This window comes from Poecile atricapillus, chromosome W (assembly GCF_030490865.1).
Source record: "Poecile atricapillus isolate bPoeAtr1 chromosome W, bPoeAtr1.hap1, whole genome shotgun sequence".
Classification (NCBI taxonomy): Eukaryota; Metazoa; Chordata; class Aves; order Passeriformes; family Paridae; genus Poecile; species Poecile atricapillus.
The window spans coordinates 55,592,270-55,611,020 of NC_081288.1; positions in this window are offsets into that span (position 1 = coordinate 55,592,270).

Here is an 18,751-nt window from a genome sequence, read left to right on the forward strand (position 1 = left end):
CAGCTGTTTAGATTATTTTTTTTCATATTTGTAAGTCTTTTTGGTTTAAGATTAGATAGATCTAATCCCTATTTTAATAGCAATTCAGAATCTTTACACAGTGCATTTATTTCAAAGGCAAACTAATAAAAAATTATCAGAAAATACTTTTTTAAAACAATTTTTCAGCAGAATTTGTGGTGTATACACTGAGTAAATTTGTTGATGTTTACTTATCCAATTCAGACTGATTCCTCTGTACAATAGGCAGTTATCTCTGATTGTGTTTTGTGTTAGTACGATAAATGGTTGAGCATCTTCAAATGAGATAGTAAAATGAACAAACCTTTGTGTGGCTAGATAGTTCTTCCATTGCTCAAGGCTGGCATTCCTGAAATAACCCTATTAAAGTTAGTGAGAGAATTCTGCACTTAATGCAGTGAAACATGGCCTTCTGCAGTAACAGAAGCTGAAGAAAGAAGGAGTAGTTAGCTATGTTGTGCCAGCTGAATTTGTACTTCTGGCTGGTGTACTTTGTTAAAGTCCTAATTCTCTAAACTGAGTCCTAAACTCAGAGGTAGTGCATCCAATTCTTAAAATCCGAATCTGACAATCCTATTTGAAAGTCTTTGTAGGGCTCTTGTTCAGCCAAAATAGAGACACCAATAGGATTTAAAATGGCATATAAAATCTTAATGAATAAGTGTTTATTCATCAAAGTGCCAGTTAAACTAAACCTGGAAAAGACTCACAAGAGCTGCAAACCAGAATTTATTCTTCCATTCCCTCATTTTGAGCAAGTCCATGGATATATCTGTTTTATTTGCTGCACCTCTCATGTCTTGAAAACTTATGTTACATAGCTAGAAGAATTGAATATCTGTAAAGATAATATTACATATTTTTTGTCAATTCTTAATTTGATAAATTGGAAAGCAAAGACATTTTATTGCCCACTGGATTTTGTTAGCAAACCTTTGTTGATAGCCTCAATTCATTAAGTCTTTTTGCAGAAATCTTTAATAACTTTGCTTTTGTGTCCACTGTGTTCAGTAGGAGAAAAAAGGACACTTAAGAAATACTGATTATTTCCAAGCAGATTTCTGGAATCTTTAATGTTGCTTGTTGAAAGAATTTTACCAGTATTGCAGTCAGTAATAAAGAGAGAAAAGTATTGCAACATATGCTTTAGAGGTTTACATATTTAGCTTTATACATATAAAACACAATAAATATTATCTAGAAGATAAATCTGAAACTAAGTAGATAACCAAATATATGTACCACAGTAATGGTTATAAACCACTTTATCCTCCTGAAACCCAACCCCAAATTTCATGCAACAAATATCAGCTCATTTATGTCATCATGGTTGTACTGGAAGCAACAAAGGCCTGATTGTCACTAGTAGTCCAACACCAGCTATAACTGGGTTTTTTTCCTATCTCCCATTTGGTATGTATATATAATAGATAATATATATATATATTTATAAAGCAATTTTTTCCTTTCTCCATAAAAACAGCATAGTGTTGGTCCTCAGAAACATCAGTTCAGTGACTGCATTGGCCATTTTTTTCCAAATGCTTTGTGTTTTTTAAAATATTGCTGTGTACTTGTACGTTGTACTCTAAATTGGTATCATCATCAGATAATGTGAAGTTATTTATGAAGCAGGTTCAGATTCTTTAGATTGATTGGTACTGCCTATAACAAGATACAGATGTCTCACTCACAGATCCAGAACTGTACAACATGGAAACATAAATTGCTTCCATTCCTTTGAAAAAAATATTCTAGTACACCGCCATGTCATCACAGCCAATTTCTACACACTCTTTACATTGGCTCCCATTCATGGTCAGAAAGGGAAAAGTAAATGAGAGAATTTGGTTAGAATTTTTTGGCTAGTCACTGGGCTGGTCTACAGGAAACTTCAATATATTGCTGGCTCAGAAATTAGATGGGAGATGAGAAAAATTGTATCATCTTTTTAAAATTACTCCACAGATCAATTAGCTTATTAGAATGTGAGACTCTTACTGGCTATGTCTAGATTTTTAAAATTTACTTGTTGCACATATTGATCTGAAAGGTACGGAGGTGTCATTCACAGATCACTTCTTGGATGATGCACAGAATTTTTCTTACACAAAAGTCATGTCTTCAAAGCTGTTTTTTTCTGATGCATGGCAAAGAGTCAATTTATTACAACATAGTTGATATAGTCTTTTCAATTTCATATGTGACTTAGTAATAACCTAAAAAAGGTCAGATGTTTCTGACTTTCTGTGTATTTCCTATAAGAAAAAAGCCTCTTCTTTTTTTTGGCATTTAGCAGAGGAATTTAATATTGCTATTCCTGATCAAAAAAGGAGACACATGCTTCTGTGTTTCCTAAAATAGCTCTTTTGTAACTAAGGCTTGGGAAACTAATTTTGCATTTTCACTTTCAAGTGCAGAGAAATAAGCCTTCTTTCTGTATTAGTTTTGAAAGTTTGCCGTTCACATATAATGTCTGGAAATCACTTTCATTTCAAAACTATTTTCTTCAGCTATTCCAAAGGTACTAATATAAGACAAAAGCATCTGAAAGAAAAAGGAAAAATGAGAATTGCAGTCTAGTTTGGCTGAAGCAGGGAAATGCAGACTGTATCTCTTGTCCCCTAACTCCAGAGTAACTCTGCCAGGAGAGATTCTCTAAGAGGCACAGACTGGAATTGATGTAAGCAGTGCCTGCCTTAAATGGAATCCCAATCTGCTTTGGAGAAGAAAGCTTAGTCCCTACAACCTCCCTTCAACCTACCATAACTTGTCAAGGTACACTTCTGAAATTGTGAAAGCCATTGCAGACCTTGGAAGATGAATTTAGTTGTGTTTGAAGTCACTTTTTTCACTAAGTCACAGACTCCAGAAATGGGCTGACTTGGCTGTTTAAAGAATGACTGGTGAAATTGAGATACCAGTTAACTGCAAATTCATTAACTCCTCAGCTAACTGCTTTTGGAACGCAGGGATCATCAGTCTCATTAGGTATATGTTTATATTTAAATCTCTTTAGCCACTTACAGTTTTGCTTCTGGATCTTCTGGATCTCCCTGGCTTGGCACAGACCTCTTCTTTAAGAAGCTTACTTGCTTCAGACTTCATGACCCTGATCCAGTAGGAGCGTTCAGAAAAGATCTGTTACCGAAAATACTGTTTTCCAATTTTTATTTTTTTTCTTTCATAAAGCATAACTATCATAAAGGATTATAGTTGGAGAAAAACACTATATTGTTACATATAATCATTAGTAAAGAAACATTTTCAGCTGATGCTTTTGCCACTCGGCACAATTTAATTAATAAAATATACTTGTAAAAGGGCGTACTTGTGCATGGGTGTATCGTCTGGAGCTTCCTTCTTACCTGAAGAATTCCATTTGATTTGTTATTTTCCATAGTTCTGCTGAGGTGACACAGTTTAGGTGAAGAACAGCTTGCACAGCCTAGGGGTTTGTAAGCTCTGTCGCTGCCCCATTTGGGCAGAGTCCGTGTCAGCAGAGCCTGTTAAGCTCCTGCTGCTCTGTGGTCTCTCCTACAGCTGGAGTAAAACTGCTTCTGGTCTGACCTGTTCTCGACTGCATTCCCATTTTCTGCAACAGCAGAAGCTGCCTGTACACAACCTGCCTGTAGAAATGCCACAGAGGAAAATGTATCCCACCTGCCTCAAAAGAATAGCAAAATGTTCTTTCTCTGCCACATTTTTAATTGCTGTTGAATCAATACCAAAGGTCAGAAAACATATTTAGTACATAGCCTGATTTTGTAACCCTGTTGTAATGGTAATTTTCTGAAATTTGGATTCTTGCTTTTAATTCTGTAATTTTTCCTAAACAACCTTTGGGTTAAGGAAAGAATTAAACCACACTAAACCAAGAGTCTTTCCAAAAACTAAAGTGTGCACTATCTTAGTTTTGGGATTGACCATTTTATTTTGCTTCCTTCAGCTAGAAGAATGTTCTGAGCATGGCCTATAACTGCTTTCTCAGTACTTAGGCATTTTTAGTAAGATATTTAAAAACTAAAATTAAAAAAATATTAAAATTTTAAAAAATATTTGAAAAAAAATACTCTATTTAGCTTTATATCATGATGCTGACACAAAATCTTGAATACATATTGATTGTTTTGTGTAAAAATCATAGTAAATGAATTTAATTTGGCAAGGGATTTACTTCCAGGACTTTGAGGGCAGATCTCAGTAGAAATGGCATGTGATGGCTATTATTAAAATCTGCTTCTTATAATAGCCATTTATTTAATTATATTTAATTCCAGTTCTTTCATTCAATATATTTCAAAGTAAAAAATTCCATGCTGTCCAATGCTGAGAAAGAAACAGGGTTCTGATGACATTTCACATGTTTAATATTTAATATAGTAAAATATTTTGAAACTATATGAAATTTAAAGCTTCTGAGGTCTTTTGAAGTTGAAAAAATGTTGCCAGATTAAAAAACAACCCCTCTGTCTACTAAGTCTATGTGCAGAGATCAGGCATAATTTTGATCATGAGCAAAGTAGATCTGCTTTCCAGGGTCACTTCAGATATATAGGTATATAGGAAAGATAGATCATACCTACATTGTAATTCCCCAAGATTTATCCTTTCTTAATGCACCTTTCCTCTCCTCTCTTTTGTTTCTTGAGCAGGGTCTGATTTTTTTACTGATCTGAAATTTCACTTAGATGGGTACCATAAACACCATCTTTTATTCAATTTAAATAGTGTTGGTCAAAAAGTTTTTTAGGGATACAATTTCCTGTCAAAGAAAGACAGTATTTTTTGAAAATTATATTTTCCTATAAGTCCATTAATTCTCAAAAAACAGCAAAAGGAATCTGTGAAATGTTTTTTTTCTATAAAGATCTTACTACTTCTGACTTCTTTGTCTCTCTGTACTTTTGAAATGCAGAATGTTACTTCTTTGCTTTCACAAGAAGCCCACGCAAAATAACAATAAAAACTACAATGACAGTATAAGCCAATTTAAAAGCAAGCATAAAACAATACTGTATTAAAAAGGTGACAAAATCACACCCTTAGAAACTGCACTTTTAAAAATATTAAATGTAAGATATCAGAAGTGACAATGTTGGAATCTACCTAACAGAACACAAGAAACTAGCTGAACATCCTCAAAACCAAATGCCAAAATTTTAGAACTTCTCATATGGCAGGATTCAAGTCACCTGCTTCTGTATATGTGCATGACATTCAAAGCTGAAAGAAATTTGTAAAGATCTGTCAAGATCAATGGTGTCATGGTGTTTTCATTACTGCAGAATTGTCCTTAGACAGTGATCAAAAGGAAGTTAAAGTCATCTTTCAGTAGGCACACTCCTCATACCAGCAAGACATTCTCAATTTGATTGTACTATTGGACATAAATATATATTTATGTGAGTAATCATTTCAATCAAGTTTACAGGAAGATCTACTGATCTAATATTTCCAAGCTAATATTCTCTGTATTAATATTTTCCAGGCATCTGGAGACAGATGCTACAATAATAAAAAAGTATAAAACCATACTTTGAATTTATAATCATGAGTCATACCCTAAGTGATTCATGTTTATGAAGTCTCAGTGATATTTAATAGAACTTAGAGAGAGTTCTATCAAGGTAGAGGTTTAGATTAAGGTGTATATTTAATCCATATTTTTTAATCACATTGATGTGGACTGACAGGGCAACAAGCAGTACCTTTTCACAAAGAAATAGAAATTGCACTCATTTGCCATCATATGCACTTATTCTCTGCATTTTTCCTAATAAAAAAGACAGAAGCTGCGTAACTATCATTCACTCCTTTGTCTCAACTACGGTCAGTTTCAAAAGTAACATGATTTAAATGCTTCCGTCTTCACAAGTAAATCTTTTTTCTTCAGTTTGTACCTCTTTTTATGCATAAGTGAAAATACATAGATAATATTTAATAATACATAATTACAAGTAATTCCTTCTATTTCACTTTAGATGATAGAGAATGTTGTTAGGTTTCCAACATAGTCATAGTCATGTAGGATTTAACCCCAGATTTGCAGGTGTCTAAATTTCATTTTTGTAACTGTGTATCCCTCCCTAATATTCCACTATAATGCATGGTGTTCTAATATATAAAGTCAGTGAAGGCAGAGTCAGAAGTGAGATGGAAAACCTGATATTTGGTGAATTCTAGGGATCATTAACTGTACTGACTTGGTGTCAGCTGACTGTGATGACCATCTAGATCAAATGCAGACACACTGAACACCGTCTTCTAGGTTTGAAACTAAATTGCGACTGGATTCTACAAGAATTTTTCATCTAGTGGTGGATAACCTTAGATGTGGCACTACTCTTGTGTATGGCACTTTAAAGTATAACTTAATTAAGGGAATGACATTTCCTTTAGTAACAACATTTAGTTCTTCCTGGGATCTCATTAATCTATTCTAGAAGTAGAAATCTATTTTTTATGATGTCTGCAAATCCTCTGCTTCTTCATGTCTACACCTATGACTAACATTCATATTTTTCTTTAGCAACCTGCCATCTCAAATGCAACAGTAAAACCCAGGCAATTTAGATATACCCAAAAAAAAGTCTGCAGTTTTTTGAACTTGATGTAAAGAGAAAAAAAATATTGTGAAAGATACTCCTGAGGATCTGAAAGTGAGTATATATACCAATCTCACACTACTTTCTTCTACTGATCAATCACTAAGCAACTTTTTGTAAAAAAATTATACTTCTGATTATTCCATATAGATTTTTACTCCTGTTGCTGCTGCTGCAGCAGCATCCTTCTTGTGACTAATTTGGCTGCATTCTGAAGACTCGCTATGCTCTCAACCAGTGCACATGGATACATGTTCAGCTGTTTGAGAGCCTCCATTGATTTCTGTTTCTGCCTTCTGACAAAAAGAAAATATTTTTTTTTGACATCAGTTGAAGAGTAGAATAAATGAAGCTTAACTAGGCAAATGCTGATAAATAAAGCATGTTTCAACAATTTCACTTGGGAGAAAATGTTAGCATAGTAATATAATTAATGTTAATATCATTAGCATATTGAAATAGTTAACATAAGAATCTGTGGAATGTATGAGCTCCTTAGTAGAGCGTAGATCATGACAAATGGTGTTTTCACAGAATTTCAAGAATGAGTGACACTCAGCATGTTCAAAATGTGTGTTTATCTACCATGCACTCGTCTTCTATCAGAAACTTTGGTATATATTAGAGAAGCAAAGTAATATCACAGGGACATGCATCTCTATCAGAACCCAAATTTATTGTAATACTTACTATGTCTATGAATGATGAGCAATATTCAAGACATTTACCAACCAAATAATTCCTCCTTTTGCTGGTTAAGATAATGGAATAGATAAATCATATAAATTTACCATACGGAATATTTTGAATAATATCTTAAATGGGTTATTATATAGTTGCAAGTCTTTAGCAAATAATATTGTGAAAAGAAAATTTCATGGTGCATTAGTAATACATCTAAGCAGTAACTATGGTAAAACTGCTCGATAGTCCATTAACAAAGCTGATCCATGAACATAGAATCTTTTCCAATCACGTTCCGTTCATGATGAAGAAAAAGCACGTTTTTCTTCATCTGGTTAAGGTTGTTAAGCTTGAAAATGGCAAGAACATGTACTGAATCATCATACATGTGTTCTTCTGATAAGAGAAGTACTAGAAGCATCAAGATATTACTTTGTAAAGTGCATAAATAAGACAAAATATCTCATTAAGGAGCAAAATGTCTTATCAAATGTTCTTGGAATACAGCATCCATCAACTGTTACTGAATTCTCCAATCAGCCTGGTCTTAACAGTACAGGGAGAATAAAAGATCTAGAATCTGGACATGTCATTAATATCATTGCAATGGAGAAAGAAGAACATAAGATTATATTGTGAAAATCTGCATCTTAAATAAAATCATAAAACATCTATTTCACCTATACCAAATAGAGGAAATTATGGATTTTGTCTACTAAATATTGCATTTGTTCTTAGAGGAATTATTAAAGAAGGCATTTGAGATAATACTTCATGGAAATAATCAAATTTTCTTCATGATAATATATAAAAGAAGCCCAGAGAAATAATGTAATTTCACAGAACATACGTATGTGTGAGCAACAGTTGACTTCAGTCATGTTTACCACCTCACAGTATCAAACATATGGATTTTTCAGCTGTTTCAGCATCCAGAACTCCAATTAGTGTATGGTATTGTTAATTAATTCCAAATAAATGCTCAGTAGAGAATTGCTTTTACAAAGAAAGAAATGAATTCTATGCAACTTGATATTTTGCCCTTAAGCACATAAATACATATTTGCCTCTTTATAAAATAGAGAACAAAATTGTTGAGAACATCCACACAATATGTTTTCATACATTCCTCATTGGAAATTAATGAGAAATGAGGCAAATATGAAGAAATTATGAAGTCTGAAAAGGCAGCAGAATTTTAGGATTCATGAACAAAATAAACGTCACTGATACCTTCCTGGAGTTGACCATTATTAATTTCTGCATTCGTGAACCAATTGGCCATGCCTTCACGTGCAGTTTTCACAGGATATTAGGAAAATTTTCATTCCTCTTGAAGAATTTTCATGTTAGCCATCAAATATTTTATATCTTTATGAAAAAGATTCCTGCAAGTTGGAAGTTATTGGCTCCCTACAGAGGCTGTCCTTTTATGCTTCAAAAGTGCAGTTTGACCTTCTATTCACTGTGACCACTAGTTCATAATTCCAAGTTTATATGCAGGAATATAAATTGTTCTGTACACAAGACTCCTGAGATTTCTCTTTCCACAGCTAAAAGTACTTCCCTCCTTGTTCAGATTGTATGTCGCCTGGACTATTGACCTTGTTAAAAACTCCTGGTCCCACTATATTTGTCACAAACATACTTGTGAAATTGAGTTCAGGATTTGAATTTTGGAACAACAAAGCAGACAAAACCAGTTTGGGACATATTTAATGGCAGTGGGACTAAACTGAGGCAATGAAAATATTTAAAGAGTCAGGGGAAATATCTTGACATCAAGGTTTATTAGATCCCGGGAATAGCTTCCTGAAGTGATTGTGCTTACAGAATACTCATTTGAGAAATGTAGTGCAAATAGAGGGGCGTGCAGGGGGAGTATCCCAGATTTTGGACTTCATCATATTTTGGGAGGAAACACCATTTAAACAATCAGATAGATTTATTGTGAGATCTATGTTTAAATAATAGGATAATAATAATAGGTTGTCTAGCATTCATAGACTTCATTATCTTAGGTCTTATTGTTCACATATAGAAGAAGGGAAGTATCCAAATTAATCTGCAGTTTTGTTTAAACCATCAGATAAGAACAATGACCCAAAAAGTGTCTGAGTATGCCCTAGAATTAATAAGTATGTCAGCAGATATTTGTAAATTTTCCTTGTGTAACTCACCATTGACCTCCATTAGCATTACCATTTTAGTCAGTGTCAGCCCAAATATGCCAAATTCTACTTTTGACATTTCACTATTTTGCTGGGAAACTGGCCACAAAAATAAACATGATAGCACTAATAATCTAATTTCATTAAAATATTTTTAAAAGAATTTTCTATGAGACAGAATATGCTAAAAAATTGCACACAGATTAATGAAATAAATTTTGTATCTTTTCCAAAGTAGAGTTATTGTACTAAATGTAGATTTAGACATAGAACTGGCATTAGCAACATGTATTGTCCCCATATTCATGCTAAACCATATCCAATGTATGAAGCAGCATGCAATTTTTCATCTTACCTATTGAAGTTGTGACATGCCTGTATAGCAAACGGAAGTCCACTCTATATAGTCAGCAGTATCTAGTGTGAAAATAATACTCAGCTTCTTTTTTACTGAGGTTAGAAGATTACCGTGTGTCAAAGAAATTACACAGACATAAATAAAAATAAAAAGCTAATGAGATAATAAAGTAAAATAAAATAAAATAAAATAAAATAAAATTAAATTAAATTAAATTAAATTAAATTAATCATTGTGGTGCTTCTTAGAGCATTGTCCAAATGTTTCCTTAGTTCTGTCAGGTTTGGTACTGTGATCTCTGCCCTGGGGAGCCTGTTCCTGTGCCCAACCCCTGATCACTGACCTGATCCTGGTCACATGAGTGAAGGGATCAATGCTGGCCCTTCACTTCCCCTTGTGAGGATGCTGAAGACCACAATGAGGGCTCCCCTCAGCCTCTTCTATAGGTTGAACAAACCAGGTGATCTCAGCTGCTCCTCATAAGCTCCTTCTCCAGACCCTTCACCATTCTCATGGACTCCTTTGGACACTCTCTAATACCTTAATGTCCTTTTTATATGGAGGCACCCAAAACTGCCCCCAGCACTTGAGGTGAGGTTGTCCCAGTGCAGAGCAGAGCAGGACAACCCCCTCCCTTCTCTGGCTGCCGATGCTGTGCCTGATGCCCCCAAGGACAGGGCTGGCCCTCCTGGATGCCAGGGCACTGCTGACAGATTCAATGCGCTGTTGACCAGGACCTCCAGGTCCCTTTTCACAGTACTGCTTTTCAGCCCCGTTCCACAGTCTATATACACAACTGGAGCTGCTCCTTCTCTCCATCTCTCCTTCCTTCACTCTCCCTTTTTCCTCTTCCCTTCCCCATCCTTTCTTCCTTCATCCCTCCCTTCCATTTTTAAATTAAAATAATGAAAGAAAAATTAAGCAGAACATTAATGAAAAATTTCAGAGAGCTACAAAGCAAACTTGTTAATTCTGAATGTATCAAGACACAGTATTTTCATGTGAGAGTGAAGGGTACAACGTACAAATGATACTACTTCTCTAAAGAGAAGACTACAAAATAAGAAATTGTAAAGATAGCAAAACAGGCCTATTATGTCCATAAAGAAAGGGGGAAAGTAATGTTGTGGAAGGCTTCAGCCTGATATCAAATAAAAAAGAAGTACATATTTTAAGTAGCAATTCCCTGTCTTCTAGACAAACCTCTCATCTTCCCTGATAAGTATTTTAAAACACATTTAGTCTGACAGGCACATCTAACTAGAAGCCTAAAACAATCTGATTTCCAGCCTCAGAGCTCTTATAAATGCTGCTGCTGAACAGTAGCTGCTGCCTGTTTTCTAATTTGCAGACTGAACACATTTGTTTTTCTGGTCAGAGGAAGGAATCAACTGAGACTGACATTTTCAGAAAAACTCAGTTTTGGAGGTCTGCATTTATGCTTGGCTCCGCAGCTGGCACTGCAGTCTGTCAATCCACAGGTCATTGTATCTGCAAGGTCATTAGTCTGTGCATGACATTCTTCTAAATTCAGGTTTTCAGAATATATTTTTTTCGCTATTCATGTTCATTCTCAATTTTAAATAGCAATGCCCTACCATACACATTTTTACTGGCTTGGATCCACACTCAACAAAAAGACTAGATTTAATCAACTTAAAACTGTCAGCCTGGAACAACTGGAGTTGAATGCACTGGTGTGGGAGAGAAGGTAAAGCAGCAATCTTTTGATAGAGATTTAAATATGTAAAAATTATTATTTGAAAATTGTGTGAAAAGAACTACCTAGGGAAAACTGAAAGTTTGGAATCCAGTTGAAGTTCACTTTAGTTCTACTTTTTGACATAAATTAGCTCTTGGTAATAAGTGCTTAATAAATTATTTTGACTTTAAAAAAAAATCCTTCTGTTTCTTCTTAAAATAACTAAAACAAGCAAACAAAAGTGTTAGACAGAAAGCACAGTGAAGTTTTTTCTCACACCAGTCCCAAAATGAATTTGTTAAATGAGTGTTAAGAATGAACTACTGAGAGTGAGAAAGTTCAAGCTTCAGACAGCATCTGATTAGATGTTTCCAAAGAGGAGCTGAGTTTCACTAACAGGAGTTCACAAGATCAGGTAGTTTTTTATCACAGCTTTAAGCTGTCCTGGAAAAGCCTCTTCTATCTGAGGGAGCAGGCTCAATTAGGAAATAACTAGTTTGAAATAATCTGTATGAACTGAGGGCCATTTCTAGCTAAACATGTGTAATATATAAACGTATGGCTGCCTTTAAAATTTATGTGAGTTTTTCTCACTCACTGCACTACAGCTGAGACAAACAAAAATACAACCTATGCATTTAACCATGAGCTTATTTTGTATGGATTTTCATCCAAAGCAACTACATTTTTGTAAAGTGTCATTCATTCCCTAAGGCTCTTCTGCAATTATTTGTCCTTGGTTTATGTGGTAAACAGATTATGTGTCTGACTAGGAAGCTGGATAAAATTACTACCAGACAGGCTTCTAAAAGGCTTTGAGAGGCAGAGCAAAACCAGATTTTTTTTTCTTTAAGGTAGAAAAATGTAGGGATTAAAAATGCACAGCAAGGACTAAGATCTAGACAGTGGATATTTTTAGATTAATTTACTAATTTTGTAAAAGTTTACTCAATTTGTATGTATGATTACATTTTTTTTATCAGAGAACTTAAGGAGTGAAAAGGCATTAGATGACAATAACATATTTTTTATGCCAAATTCAAATATAGACTAAAATCCAGTTACAGGAGATTTCAGCAACATGGATCAGTGTCATCTTCTGAAAAAAATATTAAAATATTGGTAAATAAATGATGATTTGCGGACAAGGGTGTTGTTAATTTAAAAATATTTAGAAAAAACCTAACAAAATGTAAAGTTAACAGTGCAAGTATCAGTATAGAACTGTGTGTCTGTGTGTGTCTGCAGTGGAGTACTGAAAAGTCTGCTTTTAGTGTCCTTTTTTACAGATTTGTCCTCAGGGCCATTATTACTTTCTTAAAGCCTGATCTTGGACAGTGTTTACATTTAAAAGCTGAAATGAGGATTTATATTTGGGTGTTCTCTGTGCTCCCAGACTTAGATGAAACCAACAGGAGTCATCTGAAATAAGTTTTTGAAAGACCTCTAATAAAGCAGGGTGCAGGAATAAACCTCTAATAAAGCAGGAATACAGATGTTGTGATATTACCAGTTTGCATAGCCTTTGAAACGTTTTGACCTCTTCCTGATCCTAGATCCTGCTGGTTTAATATCTATTTATGTATCTCTCCCAACCCGGGGCATCTCATTTGCTTCCCACCTAAGAAAGTTCTGTTCTTTATAATTTTGTCAGAGTCCACAATTTTATTAAATCATATAACAAAACTACTTGAGAAATTTTATTGACAATTTATTAGTAAAGACAGCATATACATTTGAACAGCTCCAAATATTTACTCCAGTGACTAAATTAATGCTCAATTTCAGCTTAATTTGCAGTTCCATCATACGCTGTGTGATATTGCCTTTCACTGCATGTTTACATCTTAGTTTAATTTGTTCATTTCCTAAAACATAGCTTTCCTTTCATTTAGAAAGCAGGAAAAAACCAATAAGTTTCTCTTTCAAGTTAAAAAGTCTATTAAGGAGGCAAAGCTCAAATAACAATATTCGATTTCTCCCTGTGGCTAAATAATGCAATAACAAGAAAAAACTGCAAGCTAAATTATTTCAAAGGGATTTTTAAGGTAAAAAGTCCTGACACAAATGTATCCTTTAAAAGAGAATGCAATCCTAACAGCATGTTTTGACTGGGAATCAACAGTTATATCATCTTTTAAAATATCGAGGTGTAGACCCTTAATGATTTATAACTCGAATGGAAGTTTTCATATAAATATGCTTATGAATCAATGCTGGTTTCTTTTTCTTTTTAAGCTTATGGTAAGAATTCTAACAATTCCAAAAAATGCAATTCTACTACTTTGAGATTACCCCATAGTTTGTGTCTTTATTTGATGGAGGTTTACACAGAAAAGTAATGCAGATAGCATGCTATTTTAGCCCAAACACAATTACTGTAATATTTCTCAGTTTAAGGAATATGGCCTTTCTCACACACTAGTTAAGGAAGAAAAGGTGAAGCTGAATTGATTAAAACAGTTCTGATCTCCCTAATATGAAATCTTTTCCAGCGTCTTCTTCATGCTAAGAAAAGGTGGCTTGCCATCCTAAGGTAATCTTAAAGAAATGTCTTGTCACAGAAAGCCAGGGAAGATTAAAAAGAAAGAATCACCACATTATTTCCCCTGTTAGTTTGGGGCAAAAAACTGCTTAGTGTTTTCAAGCTCTCCACTCATCCAGACTCAAAGATTTTCTAGAAGTCAGTCCCTACAGAGTTTTGGCTGACTCTTAGTAGCCAATGGTTAAACGGTTAAATACTGCTTGCTAAAGCACTGCAGACATCAGATCCTGAGGTGCCTCAGCATGGTGCATTTTCTCTGCAGGATCAACAGATATTTAGTGATTTAGCAGAAAATTTGTGGCTTCTTCTAGTCATTAGTCTTTAGTACTTTTTCTTTCCCAGCACTATCTTACCTTTAAAGCATGACAGATCTGTGAACTACAATGATCTTAGTTTTGGCCTATGGGATTGGTTATGTTTTGTATCTTCCTTGCTCCTAATTTGCCAAATCTGTGTTTTGTTGCTGCCTCACAAACAGTAAGGCCATCCAGCTGTACCCCAGAGTGAATTTAGCCATGGAGAACCTAAAGTAAGTTTTTGCATTTTTGACCAATAACTTCATCATACTTTGTTATACTGTGGTGGAAGCCTTCTTTCTGACACAGAAATGTATCCTTAATTCTACTTCTAGAAAGCTTGTATTGTCCAACAAAGAATATCTCACGATTATTGCCTAGAAGGAAAAAAAAAAAGGTGAAGACAAATGCAGCAAAATCCGGTTTTAGTAGTAGAATATTGCAAAAGAGCATATACCTCTCAGATCACAAAACTTCTTTTAAACATATTTATTGTTAGTATTTTTGTTTAGGGAAAAGTCTTTTTGTTTTGAGAGAAGTGTCATTTTCTTTAAAGTACTCTTATTCACATGCTTGGTTTTCTCACTATAAACTGATGAGAAGTTGTATGAAAAATGACCATTGAGCAACAGGCCTTCAGAACTTCAGTTATACTGAACATTGCCAAATCTAGTCACGACTGCCCTGTAGTTGGCACCACATTCAAAATTTATTCTCCACCTGCTCTGACTGCATTCATTACTTAAGAAATCTACACAAAGAACATGTGAAGAATCTGAGACAGAAAACCAGAAAAATAATTCCATATAGTTTTTATCTGAGTCTGGAAACAAATAATGCAAAGATTTATAGATTTTCTTTTGTGCATGTGTGCTAAATGCTTGTGCCCATTCAGGGCTCAACTGTAATATTTAATGTGCACATTTTGTCACAATGTACACAGATTTCCAATTTTTAAAATGACACAGCAAAATCAAAAGCTTTCATCTTGTTCCTAAAACATGTTGAAAGGGTTTGTGCCAAGTTAAGATCAAAAGCCTGGTGAGTCTATTTTTCATTTTCACTTGTGTATCAGCTTTTGAAAAGCAAGTTGTTCCTGATTTCTTTTTACCCTTTTTTAATGGCAACTGGTAAAGCAGTCAGGCTGCTAGACAAGGAAACAAGCTCTTCCTGTGATCCTCTGGGGCGCAATAAAAGGTCTTGGTTTAGCTCTTTTTTAAAACTTGCCTCTGTGAGAATGCAAAGAAATGTCCTAGAAAGGTTCTGAGCCAGCATGATTTCAGTTAGTTATGTGAAAACAATACATATGTGTGAATGAATACCAGAGTAATTAGAAGTTGCCATGCTGGGCCATCTCTGAGATACTTTCAGTCAAGTACGCTGTTCCAGAAAGGGTTTGCCTGGGATACTTTATGAAAAGTACATTAAAAAATCCCCAAACTGTGATCGCCATTCTAAATCCGATCAATTGCTTGTTAAAGGATGGAGGTTGGTGATGTAGGTATGTCTATACCAACAGCACTGAATCACACAAACACCACAAATTGTGTTTGTACTCTCACATGCCCTGAAACAAGAGAATCAGATGATGATATTTCTTGATCATAGGGATAGGAGACAATCTTGGGCTGATAAAGCAGCCTGATATTGTTTAAAACCAATCTTTAAAGATAAACATAAATTTTTTAATTTTCCATTTTTAAATGCAACAACTATTTTCAGTTAATGCATATTTCTGATTATATTAAACAAATTGTTATGCACTCTTTAGAAAACAACTGTGATACGATGCAGTTAAAATAAGAGATGTGTGAATCCCCAGTAACTGGAACATGAAACACATAAGAATGAATGTGCAGGAATTGATATTTCTCTTTGCAGAATCACTGTTTGAACATCTTTGCCTGTCTTCTTTTTTTAATCAATAGCGAAAAATATATATTTTTTAAATATTTAAAATGTTGCTATTCATTATTGTGTGGCTTGTCTTCCATTTGACCATTAGAGGCCAGAGTTTCCACTGGTTATAGATCCCAAGGCTGAAAGAAAACTTTAAAGTGCTTTTTGGATTGTAGCCCTAATTGTTTTGCATAGTTGCTACATTAGGAGAACCTAAAATTCTTATCCTATTTCTGTTTCACAGGTATAAGACACAGAAAGCTTTTTCAGTGCCAAGAAGATAAATGAAATATTTTCCTCTACACTACAAATAAACAGAAAGTATTTTCAGTTTACTTTTCAGAGCAGACAGGGCTGTTGTGTCACCAAGTTTGTTCCAGACCAGCTCAGGCTCCTAGAAGGCCCAGGTTGCATTAACTAAATTACCTGTGAACTTATGTGAATCATGGAGTAGGGCCAGACATTTAACATATTTATTACTGCATTATAATCTCAGTGTTTCACTCTGCATCATATATCATTACATGGACTTCTTGGTTTTGGTGTAATATTATTTTAAAGATGCAAAATATAATTTTTCAGACTTAATGAAATATCCATGCATATACAAACTTTGGGTGGAAAACTAAACTTGTTGTCATGATAGTCAGTGTTGTTATGGATGGATAAATAAGGAACTTCTGAATTCTTAAAGACACAAAGCCATTTCTGCTGATTTTTTTGGGGGGGGGCAGAATGTATTGCTCTATTTTGTTAGAACTATCACATGATAGTTTTATAGAGCAGTTATAATAGAACACAAGCAGTGTTTTGATGAGAATGAAACAATGAAGCATCATTTCTTTCACGTTTTGAAATGAGAACTCTTTGCCGTTCTATTTGCATTTCATGTGCATAATACATCCAAAGTAATCTGAATTTACAACATGTATTTATCACAAACTAAAACAGATGAGCTAATGTCTAAGCTTTACATTTTATGCTTTCTAAACATGTCAAGCAATAATCATACTCTACACACAGAATTGGATTTTGACCAGTAGCTAATTCAAGGACTAACTAATGTTTATCAATACCTGCACAAGAAATGAAAATCTTAAATTTCATGCTCTTGGTGCCTTTTTATCATTTTCTGTTCCTCTGGAAATATTCATCCTTTAATTCCCCTTATAATCAAAATACACTTTTCCCTTTGCATTTTCCAAAGTGAGGCAGAAATATAACAGATTATTCTACAGAAAAGAAACACACAGCTGCTAACCTCAATTCCTTACATAGACTTCTCTATGATTTATTTCATGACAGTTTACATCGCAGCAGTTTACATCATGATAGACATCCATTGCTAAAGATGTTTCTATTTAAGACAAATGGTATTTTATAAGTCTTCTCTGAAACAATGTACTTCATTGTTTTCTTTGTGTGTTTTCCATTTTTTTTCAATTCTTGCAGAATCTGGATAACAGGTCCATTAACTACTCAATACTATATTAAATCTGAAATACAACCACGATTCAGAATTTAGAGGCTTCAGAAATATGCAATGAAAAGTATGTCAAAAATTATGACATTATATTTAACAATGTATATTCTTTTTCCTTACAGCAGTCTAGGTTTAATCAAAAACCAGAAAGTTTATCACTTTCAGATTCACTGATGTGAATCACTTTGTTTGCATGACTGTGCATGGGGATGTGGTGCCCTTCCTGCAACACCCCAAAGAATTCTTGCAGTATTTGCTCCTCTAAAGCTCTTCCTGTTGAGTGGCAATTTTTTATGGGTACGTATTAAATTGAGGGATTTAATACCTAAGACAGGTATTTATACTTAACTTATCTAAAACTCATTTCAACTCATATGTGAAGGCCATAGGAAGGACCAAGGCATGGTTCATCATTTTTCATTGCATTTACAAAAATATGGGCGTTAGAGATCTTGAGTGAAGAATTTCATGATAGTTTTGCATAGGATGTCTGCCTCCTCCTTGTCAGGTCCCTGAGGGGTCCTTAATGGCTTTGTGGTCTTTGTATCTTCCCCCTCCCCTATCCAAGGCCAGGGGCCATTCCCAACCTCCTGGGGATGTCAGTCCCTGCCCCAGTGGCCGCACAGCAGGGAGTCCTCAGCTCCTGACACCCCTGCCCTGCTTGGCTGTGGGCACACCAAGCCAGTCCCACCCACACAGGTGGGTGACAGCAGTGTCTGGGGCTTTGCTCTGTCCCTGTCCCCAGGCAGGTGCAGGCTGGGGCAGCCCCATGTCCCAGCCGCCCTGCTCCTGGCTGGGATGAGGGATGGGCCCTGGCAGCTGAACCCTGCCCAGTGCCATGGGCACCCTGCTCTGCTGGCACTTCCAGAGAGCAGCAGGCCTGCCTGGCATGGTGGCACTGCCCCTCGAGTGAGGTGCACTCTGGAGCACTGGAGACCACTTCCTATGAGCTCTCTCAGAATGAGCATGGTGCTCCTAACATCA